Consider the following 10,760-nt stretch of genomic DNA (forward strand, 5'->3'; position numbering starts at 1 on the left):
AGTAATTCCTCTTGCCTAAGGATTTGTGTAAAGAAAGTGCTTGTCCTTTAACAAGCAAGAGATCATGTTACAGATCACTGATGCCTGTAGCTCCTTGTGGCTTTTCTTTCCTCAAGCCACCATTCTTTAAAGAAGAGTAACCAACTAATAATCATTCATTTAAATACTGTTCTCAGGTTTTAGGCATTGGGTCCATTGAGTCTAGCATTCTTCCGTTGCCTGTTCATGTTGAGTGACAGCAGTCCTATGGTGACAAGAGACCGCTCTCACCTAGGCCATAACATGCTCCCATTCTGCGGAGGGATATGGTAGCTGTCCCCCTTGAAGGGGGTATGCTTGACCCTTTGCTTTAGCCCAACAACAGGGTGGATAAATTGAGCATCTCAACACCTGGCACAGATCTGTGTTACATCTGGTAGTGGAAAGAGAGTGCATTTATCCGTGGCTGCTTCTATACCTGTCTGACCTGGTGCATTCTGTGTAATACAAGGGTGTGTGTGTGTGTTACTTTATCCTTCTTGGCTTCCTTTTACATAGGTAAACAATGCCATAGATGTTTCTCCTAGTATTTCAATGTGAAATGTCTAGTATGCAATACTATGACATTTTAAGTTGATCAGTGGGGGTTGAGGGGAATGGGCCCTTGAAATTTTGCAAGAAGTGAGTCTGAGAAATCAAACGCAGTCATAATGCATCCAGGAACACAGTTTCACCCTACTTCTGCATGGCTATGTTCTTTATAACAAAGTGTGGAGATGGTTCCTAGAGGTACAAATTTCCCTTAGTACCTTGCTCTATATACCTTCTGGCCTAAATTACAGGAGTCATCACTGTTTAAAAATCAACACTACACAGAAGCATCTGAGATGCAGTGGTTTCTTTGTCTAAGTATTTGAAGTCAATGGGGTAATTAAGATAACTAACTGAAATATTGTATGCGGTGATGTTGTAGGCATGTTGGCCCCAGGATATTAGAGCAACAAGGTGGTTGAGCTCTTGAGCTGACACAGAGCTGAATAAGACTTCTGTGTCAGCAGAAAAGCTTATCTTTCTCACAAACAGAAGTTTGTCTAATAAAAGACATTACCACATCCAGCTTGTCTATCTGAAATATTGACTTTTTAATGACAAACGTGTCTCTTGCTATAGCTGAGAGTGCCCATAATGCATTGCTTTCAGTATCTGCCTTATTAATAAGTGCAAGATGATCCCTCACACCTTAGCTCTGTGCATAGATCAAGGAGATCCACATTGGGGCCTGCAAGTCTAGTCTGCAGTTTCTTGCATGCAGATGGCTATGGAACGTCTTTCAGCAAATTAAAAATGGGTTAATCTCCTAGCTGTCTGTGCTGAATCACTTTGTTATCAATCATGGTACCTGTTGATCCTGGCTAAATTATTTTAGCTTGGTAAAAGTCACCAGGGTTTTCATGGAAGACGTTTTTCCAAATGATAGATTATAATTTACAGCTGCTTTTGCGTCTTAGGTTTCTAACATGATCCTCTCTCATGTTGTGTTTGTGGAGTATAGCATTCATGGTAGCCAACACTATAATTAAGTCTGAGATCCCTTCTTTTCCAGTTGCTCAGACGTTCCTAAAAACTGTTTAGTTGGGATGAAACCTAACATGTTTGGGCTCATCCTAAAGAGGAATTTGTTTTGTTTTGTGTTTAGTAGATTAAATCTGTTCAACTGTTTGAGAGAGAATATTGAGATTTAGTTGTACCTATTGTGTTGCTATTGTCCTGTGTTCCAATTCTTTCCAGTGTAATAATTGCTGTCACACATCATTCTATGTACCCTTTAATGAAGAGAAAGATTGCAATGGAAGTCAATGAATATAGATCAGAATTATTCAGTGATGCTTTTTCCTACAGTGTTTTACTATCATCATCCCCCCATCTCAAAAAAGTATTTTACAGTAAGTCACAAGAACCAGATGCTATTTAGACAAGAGATTGAGGACACGGAAGACTCAAGCAGCTGAGCTACTAAAAATGTGTTAAGTCATTATAAATAGTGTGAGAAGTAGCCAGCATTGTACCCTATCTTAGAAAAAAAATCTAAGGGTGATCCAAGGGAACTGTAGGCTGGTGAGCGTTACCTAAGTACTGGGGCAAAACTGCTGAGAAAAACATTAGAGATACAGTTATGAAGTAAGAAAATGATGAAGAAAGAAAGGATGATTTAGAAATATGGGTGTTAGCCTAGGATTTGGAAGACCGGGGTTCAGTTGCGTGCACTGCCACAGACTTCCTGTGTTACTGTGAGCTGTGTCTGTGAGTCACTTAGTAACAGAGTTTCCAAAGGTATTCAGGCACCTAAAGATGCAGATAGACATCTACTGGGATTTTTAAAAAGTGTCTAATCTGTTTAGGTGCTTTTGTACATCATACCAGATGTCTATCTGCATCTTATGGCATCTAAACACTACTTATGCCTCAGCTCTTTTACAGATGGGATTCCTCATTCACAGGGGTGTTGTGAAGATAACTAGTCTAGCTGGTGAGACACTCAGATACTACGGTATTGAGGGCCATATAAGTATGTTAGATAGCACACAGATTAGGTTTTATAAGGATAAATTTTGCCTCACTATGTCTGTTTTATTAAACTCTTTCATAGAATTCTAACATATTAAGAAAGGGAGGCATGCCTGATCTTTTGAAAGTCTAAACAAGCTCAGGCAGGGGTTCTCAAACTGAGGATCGTGACCTCTTGGGGGGTCACAAGGTTATTACATGGGGGGTGTCACGAGCTGACAGCCTCCACCCCCAAACCCTGCTTCACCTCCACCATTTAAAATAGTGTTAAATATAAAAAAGTGTTTTTATTTTATTTTCAGCGCTGTAACATGCCAGTATAGACAGTGCACCAGCGCTGGTAGCTCCGACCCTCGTGGAGGTGGGTTTTTTTGCCGTGACTACACAAGCTACATTAAAGCACTGCCATGCAGCGCTTTAACATTGCCAGTGTAGACTAGCCCTTTGTTGAGAAGTATGCAGAAAAGCAGTTTCTTTGGTCAACACGGGCCTAGTCCATACAGTCACATCATTCAGTGACTTCAACTGTAAGAACCCAGAAATAAAGCCATATGTATAGATAAGTTATATTTGTAGGAATAAACAAACCAGTAAGTGTTTGAGATCCACCAGATATGATCATCAGTGTGAGCTATACAATTGTATGTGTATCTACAAAAAAAGGAACGGTTACAGTTTAAAGCATAAAAACATGCTTGCATGTTTTGAAAAGCTTGAGAAGACACAAGTCAGTTTGTGTAAACCATGCATGGACTAACACATACAACAAATGTTGCTTGCTTCAGGGATGCTTTTTTCACTAGATGTCAATTATACAAAAGAGCTTCATGTATCACACAGAGCTGGTTTATGTGGCCAATGTGGCTGGCAGGGGAACTGGATGGATGAGGATCCAACTCCTGCCAGGCATACTGGCATAAACAAGCCCTTAATGATATGTGAAGCTCTTAATGTTGTGTCTTGTGCACAAAACATTTGCAAGATATGTTGTTTGGTTTATTCATTAACAGGAATGGTTTATCCAAATTGACATTTTTCTTAATTCCAAATGGCTTTTTATGCAAGTTGGGTGTTGGGGGTCATCCTCTCTAGGCCAAGCTCTGCTGCTCCCTCTCCCTGCAGGCCAGCTGCTTAGTCCCCACTCAGCTCTCTGGCCCTTGCTCCCAGTTCCTCCCTTCCCTCTCTGGGGCTGCATGCGCAGGGGCACCTTGGCAGCAAGCACCAAAATCTGGCTGTGCTCTTGTGATCAGGAAGCACAGCTCTCTTTGCAAAAGGCTTCTTCTGACTGGTCTCCACTGAAAACCCTGCAGGCTCTCTGACAGTTTGCTTGCAGACGGGTGTTCAGCAGACCAGGGGTTAACACTGATCTGTGCTGCTGCCATTGGCAATAGAGTGCAAGAGACTGCACCACAGATTGTTGGCATTGACAGTACTAAGAAATTTGTCCCAAGGAACTCTGGGATACATCTGGAGGACTTCTGGGACCCGAGTCAGGCCAGGGCAGCATACATGCAAGAAAGCAATAGAAATTGGACCCTAGGTCCCAACTTAGCACCGGCACAGACCCTCTAGCTCTGCAGGATCTGGGGACTCCAGGTTTGAGCCCTAGGTTCAGAGGTGCTGGAACAATATGTATAGTGGGGGTGCTGAGAGCCATTGAACCAAACTGTAAACCCTATTAACACAATGGAAACCACTTCAAGCCAGGAGGTATAGCAGCACCCCTAGTTCCAGCATCTATGCCTAGGTTAATACAACTAGTGTGTAGATGCAACGTGGGTTAGGCTTGAGCCCAGACTCAAACCTGGGCTGACTATGCTGTGTAGATGTACCCTAAGAGTCTTGAAGGCTTTAACTGGATAGGCAGTATTAAATAATGGATCATTAATTTTATTATATTAGGAATTGATTAGATAAGTTGATAGGCTATCTGGTTCACACACTTTTCTTGATCGTAAGTTTTTAGTGGCCACTTGCATCTCTTCTTTGGTAAGTGAATGTTTTAGCACTGACTAATGTTCTGGGTTTGATTGATAGATTAATGATTTTTCAAAAAGGTCAGTCCTGTGAATCAGATGCTGCATCAAACTATTACAGGTGCTTTAGAAAGAACATAAATGTCCCTGTTACTTCATATAGTTCCATCAGGGAGCTTTATAGGCACCATGATGCATGTGGTCTCCTCCCACCTCAGGAGGCTGTTAACGCCTTCTAACTGCTATTCCTTTAATCATACCATAGCTGTGTTGCTTCAGGGAGTACTAGTTAATCTGCATTAATATCCAATATACTTGGTGTATACAATGCCAATGTTACTTCAAGTGAAAAGGATATTGAAAGCTATTTCTCTTCCTTATTTTTTAAAAACAAATAGGCCATAGTATAATTTACTTTTAAAATCAGACCTACCTATTGAAATCCTGGAGGAGTGCTAATTAAAAATCAACGACATGATGTATAAGATAGCCTTCTAATTTTTATTATGGTATTCTGTCTTAGTACAAAGAATTAATGGTAGCGATTGTATCTTATTTATCTGTGTTACGATAACACCTAGAGGACCCAAACAAAATCAGGGCTCCCTTTTGTTAGATGCTATCCAAATACTTAGCAAGAGACAGCCCCGGCCCCAAAGAGCTTACAATCTAAACAGACATGATGGAGAGGAAATATCTCCCTTTTGCACCTAGGGAACTGAGACACAGAAAGATTGAGTGACTCGCTCAAGGTCATAGAGGAAGTTTGTGGCTCTCAGCAAAGATTTGAACAAGACTCTTTTGAGTCCCAGTGAAGAACCTTAACCACAAGGCCATCCTGTCTTTTGGGTTTTAAAATGTTGCACAGCTTATTGTTAAGACGTTCCTGAAAAATATTTAGCCATTTTTCATTTCAAGAAGTCATCACATTTTTCACTACTAAAGACTAAAAGACTGTAAAACCACAAAAAGAAAAGGAGTACTTGTGGCACCTTAGAGACTAACCAATTTATTTGAGCATGAGCTTTCGTGAGCTACAGCTCACTTCATCGGATGAATTGCATCCAATGAAGTGAGCTGTAGCTCACGAAAGCTCATGCTCAAATAAATTGGTTAGTCTCTAAGGTGCCACAAGTACTCCTTTTCTTTTTGCGAATACAGACTAACACGGCTGCTACTCTGAAACCTGTAAAACCACACTGTACCACAAGGTGGTATGGGCTGTCTGGTAATTATAGCCAGATGATATCTGAAAACCCTCTGGCTAAGAAGTATTTCCCAGTTTGCACAAAGATAAACCATTCCTGCTAATGAATAAACCAAACATAAAGTGGCTTGCAAATGTTTTGTGCTTGCAAATGTTTTGTGCACAAGACACAACATTATGAACAGGACCAAGCATCTGCCTTCCTCAGCACAGCCAAGGGAGGGATGAGCCCCAATATCCTGGCAGCCAGGAGCTGCCTGTCAGCTTTTCTCCCTGCTCCAGGCAAGCTCTGTGCAGCAGCAAGGAGCAGCCAGAGCCACGACTGTAGGAGGCTGGGGGGAGGTTTTGGGGCTGGCTCCCATTTGCTTCCCTGGGGATGTGTGTGCAGATGCTTGGTCCTGCTCCGCTGTTTGGCCCTTGCTTCCAGCTCCCCCAGCCCTGATCTCCCTGGGGCTGCATGTGGAGGGCTGCCTAGGAAACATGCACTCTGAGGCAGTGAATGGGAGCCAGCCCCAAAACTTCCCCACATCCTCCCAGGGATCCCTTATCTCTGCCTCCTAGGGTGCAGGGGAAGGGGACAGGGATACGGGATTCCTGGGGGGTGCTGGAGCACGCTGCATCTCATACACTGTGGCTGCACTTCATTGCTCCGCAGATGCCAGGCTGGGGGGTGGGATGTGTGTGTGTGTGTGTTTTCCCTCTGAAACTTACATTTGTCAAACTTCAAAACAGACAAAAATAAATAAGTTTCAGAGTAGCAGCCATGTTAGTCTGTATTCACAAAGAAAAAAGGAGTACTTGTGGCACCTTAAATAAAAAAACAACCAAACAAAAACACCATCATTGAATATCTCATTTTAAAAATTAACAATTGCAACATTTCATTTTAATAGTCTGACAGCCCTGGAGACTGATGTCCTAATTATCCTCAGAACACGTGCATATGGGCATTGTCCTGACAACGTGACTCAGCATAGAGGTTGGGAGCCCAATTCTCAGGTCAGGTGGTAGTTCAGTATCCAGCCTGTTCACACTGCAGTCACTCTACTGAGACAGGTTTCAGAGTAACATCTGTGTTAGTCTGTATTCGCAAAAAGAAAAGGAGTACTTGTGGCACCTTAGAGACTAACCAATTTATTTGAGCATAAGCTTTCGTGAGCTACAGCTCACTTCATCAGATGCATACTGTGGAAAGTGTAGAAGATCTTTTTATACACACAAAGCATGAAAAAATACCTCCCCCCACCCCACTCTCCTGCTGGTAATAGCTTATCTAAAGTGATCACTCTCCTTACAATGTGTATGATAATCAAGTTGGGCCAATTCCAGCACAAATCCAGGTTTCCTCCCCCACGCACAAACCCACTCTCCTGTTGGTAATAGCTTATCTAAAGTGACCACTCTCCTTACAATGTGTATGATAATCAAGGTGGGCCATTTCCAGCACAAATCCAGGGTTTAACAAGAACGTCTGGGGGGGGGGGGGTAGGAAAAAACAAGGGGAAATAGATTACCTTGCATAATGACTTAGCCACTCCCAGTCTCTATTCAAGCCTAAGTTAATTGTATCCAATTTGCAAATGAATTCCAATTCAACAGTCTCTCGCTGGAGTCTGGATTTGAAGTTTTTTTGTTGTAATATCGCAACTTTCATGTCTGTAATCGCGTGACCAGAGAGATTGAAGTGTTCTCCAACTGGTTTATGAATGTTATAATTCTTGACATCTGATTTGTGTCCATTTATTCTTTTACGTAGAGACTGTCCAGTTTGACCAAGGTACACGGCAGAGGGGCATTGCTGGCACATGATGGCATATATCACATTGGTGATTGTGCAGGTGAATGAGCCTCTGATAGTGTGGCTGATGTGATTAGGCCCTGTGATGGTGTCCCCTGAATAGATATGTGGGCAGAGTTGGCAACGGGCTTTGTTGCAATGATAGGATCCTGGGTTAGTGGTTCTGTTGTGTGGTATGTGGTTGCTGGTGAGTATTTGCTTCAGGTTGGAGGGCTGTCTGTAGGCAAGGACTGGCCTGTCTCCCAAGATTTGTGAGAGTGTTGGGTCATCCTTCAGGATAGGTGGTAGATCCTTAATACTGCGTTGGAGGGGTTTTAGTTGGGGGCTAAAGGTGACGGCTAGTGGCGTTCTGTTATTTTCTTTGTTAGGCCTGTTCTGTAGTAGGTGACTTCTGGGAACTCTTCTGGCTCTATCAATCTGTTTCTTCACTTCCGCAGGTGGGTATTGTAGTTGTAAGAATGCTTGATAGAGATCTTGTCGGTGTTTGTCTCTGTCTGAGGGGTTGGAGCAAATGCGGTTGTATCGCAGAGCTTGGCTGTAGACAATGGATCGTGTGGTGTGGTCAGGGTGAAAGCTGGAGGCATGTAGGTAGGAATAGCGGTCAGTAGGTTTCCAGTATAGGGTGGTGTTTATGTGACCATCGTTTATTAACACTGTAGTGTCCAGGAAGTGGATCTCTTGTGTGGACTGGACCAGGCTGAGGTTGATGGTGGGATGGAAATTGTTGAAATCATGATGGAATTCCTCAAGGGCTTCTTTTCCATGGGTCCAGATGATGAAGATGTCATCAATATAGTGCAAGTAGAGAAGGGGCGTTAGAACAACGCTTCCTCAGCTCTCATCCCCTAAGTCAGCCATAAAAATGTTGGCATACTGTGGGGCCATGCGGGTACCCATAGCAGTGCCGCTGATTTGAAGGTATACATTGTCCCCAAATGTAAAACAGTTATGGGTAAGGACAAAGTCACAAAGTTCAGCCACCAGGTTTGCTGTGATATTATCGGGGATAGTGTTCTTGACGGCTTGTAGTCCATCCTTGTGTGGAATGTTGGTGTAGAGGGCTTCTACATCCATAGTGGCCAGGAGGGTGTTATCAGGAAGGTCACCGATGGATTGTAGTTTCCTCAGGAAGTCAGTGGTGTCTCGAAGGTAGCTGGGAGTGCTGGTAGCGTAGGGCCTGAGGAGGGAGTCTACATAGCCAGACAATCCTGCCGTCAGGGTGCCAATGCCTGAGATGATGGGGCGCCCAGAATTTCCAGGTTTATGGATCTTGGGTAGTAGATAGAATATCCCAGGTCGGGGTTCCAGGGGTGTGTCTGTGCGGATTTGATCTTGTGCTTTTTCAAGGAGTTTCTTGAGCAAATGCTGTAGTTTCTTTGGGTAACTCTCAGTGGGATCAGAGGGTAATGGCTTGTAGAAAGTGGTGTTGGAGAGCTGCCTAGCAGCCTCTTGTTCATATTCCGACCTATTCATGATGACAACAGCACCTCCTTTGTCAGCCTTTTTGATTATGATGTCAGAGTTGTTTCTGAGGCTGTGGATGGCATTGTGTTCCACACGGCTGAGGTTATGGGGCAAGTGATGCTGCTTTTCCACAATTTCAGCCCGTGCAGATCAGCGGAAGCACTCTATGTAGAAGTCCGGTCTGCTGTCTCAACCTTCAGGAGGAGTCTGGAAGGAGTCTGTGCTGGAAATGGCCCACCTTGATTATCATACACATTGTAAGGAGAGTGATCACTTTAGATAAGCTATTACCAGCAGGAGAGTGGGGTGGGGGGAGGTATTTTTTCATGCTTTGTGTGTATAAAAAGATCTTCTACACTTTCCGTAGTATGCATCCGATGAAGTGAACTATAGCTCACGAAAGCTTATGCTCAAATAAATTGGTTAGTCTCTAAGGTGCCACAAGTACTCCTTTTCTTCTACTGAGACAGCTACCAAAGGAGCTAATTATGTAGTTTATGTACTCATGTGCTCGTTATGGGCACCTGAGTCTCATCAATAGCACTGTCACAGTGAGGAAACAGGGTGGGCAGTAGAGTTTTCTACAGTGCAACACATTTGTAGGGCTACAGCGTGGACACTATGAAGTGGGGAGTGGTGCTAAACACTCTGGAATAGGGTTACTTTGACTTAGGTCTGAACACTGCAGTGTGGACGCCAAAGCCCCATGTTCGAACATGGGTCAGAAAATCTTAACCTAGGGTTAAAATGCAGTGTAGACGCTCAAGCCCACGGTTTCCGGACATAGTTCAGCTGACTTGAGTCCCACTAACCTTAGGCTTCCATTGCTGCGTAGACATACCATTAGGGATTAATTCTGATCTCACACGGGTTCATATCAGGAATAACTCCACTGAGTCAGTGAAGTTAGTGTGTAAAACTGTTTTGATATCAGGTTTCAGAGTAGCAGCCATGTTAGTCTGTATTCGCAAAAAGAAAAGGAGTACTTGTGGCACCTTAGAGACTAACAAATTTATTTGCGCATAAGCTTTCGTGATCTACAGCTCACTTCATCGGATACCAGAATCAGGCTCTTAATCTTACCATCATCTTACAGCTTTACAAACTAAGGACTACAGGCTGCTTGTGCTCTTCTATAATGATCTGGTCTTTCTGGCACATTGTATAACATTAAGACTAGTGGGAAAAAACCAAACAGTGGCAGTCATTCAAATACCAATCCACATACAAGGAAGATCTAGAACTATTGTTTAAGAAAACCAATCAATATTACCTTCACACATAAATAATAAAAGGAAATGTTTAATCACTAACTTGGCCAAAGCTTCTGATGCTGTGAAATAGACATATTTGTTCCACTTTGAGAGCGGAATGGAGCTTGGGTTTAAGATAAGCAGACTTTATCCATTTATAATAATCATAAGCAGGCTCTCCTTAGCCATTTGGGTGCCCTATGCAGCCCCCCCGCGGGGGGACTGTGTGGGGCGCCAAGCCTTCCCCCCGCCAAGGTCTGGGAGGCAGGAGCTCTTGGGTGCCACTTTTGGGGGCCCCACAGGCCCAGAGTGGCCCGGGAGATTAGCGGGGGGCCTGGAGGAGCCCGCGCCACTTCCCTCGCCCTGACCGCAGCCGTGCGTGGCTGGGGGGAAGGCGCCTGAGGGGAGGGACCCCCACTCACCAGCAGCGCCGGGAAGCGGAGCAGCCCGGCCCCAGCTCGTTCTACTTCGCCAACTCCCAGCCGCGACGCTCCGCTTCCCGCCGCTGGTGAGGGGGG

Source organism: Lepidochelys kempii, chromosome 3, assembly GCF_965140285.1.
Source record: "Lepidochelys kempii isolate rLepKem1 chromosome 3, rLepKem1.hap1, whole genome shotgun sequence".
In the NCBI taxonomy this organism is placed as follows: Eukaryota; Metazoa; Chordata; order Testudines; family Cheloniidae; genus Lepidochelys; species Lepidochelys kempii.